The following is a 732-nucleotide window of genomic DNA, read 5'->3' as shown; positions in this document are numbered from 1 at the left end:
ACTTTTGAGAAGGTGCACGTTATCATGTCTTTTCTGATTGCTTGAACTCTTTATAATGTTTTGGCAAATTGTCTACTTATTACTTTTGGTATTTTTTTTCTCTTTGGGTGATTTTGTTGAGTTTTTCAACACTTGGGATGTTAACTTCGAAACTATCTATCTATCTATCTATCTATCTATCTATCTATCTATCATCTATCTTTAAAATTTAAAACAATCCATGTCTTAGTAAGGGTTTGTATTACTATGATAAAACATTATGACCAAAAGAAACTTGACAGGGTAACAGTTTTTATTTCAGCTCATAATTTCTCATCACAGTCTCTCATTGAAGAAGTCAGAGCAGGAACTCAAGCAAGGCAGGAACCCGGAGGCAGGCACTGAAGCAGTCAGAGGCCATGAAGGAGTTCTGCTTACTGGGTCCTCATGGCTTGCTCAGCCTGCCCAGGGGTGGCAACACCCATAGTGAGCTGGGCCATTCTTCATAAAACAATGATCAATCAAGGAATGGACTATAGGCTTGACCATATAGTCCATTTTCTAAATGGGCATTTAGCTGGTGGGGGCATTTTCTAAATCAAGATTCTTTATTATTCTATCAAGTTTTAAGTGACTCTAGTTATTCTCTCAAGTTGATAAACAACTAACCAGGACAACTTGTTTATCCAATATTTAAAGGATTTTGTTAGGGATATTTCCCAGTCTAACATTTTGTAGTGAATTTCATTTTTC

This window comes from Mus pahari, chromosome 4, assembly GCF_900095145.1.
Source record: "Mus pahari chromosome 4, PAHARI_EIJ_v1.1, whole genome shotgun sequence".
NCBI lineage: Eukaryota > Metazoa > Chordata > Mammalia > Rodentia > Muridae > Mus > Mus pahari.
The sequence above is the reverse complement of the archived record's forward strand: the minus strand, read 5'-3'. Positions refer to the sequence as shown.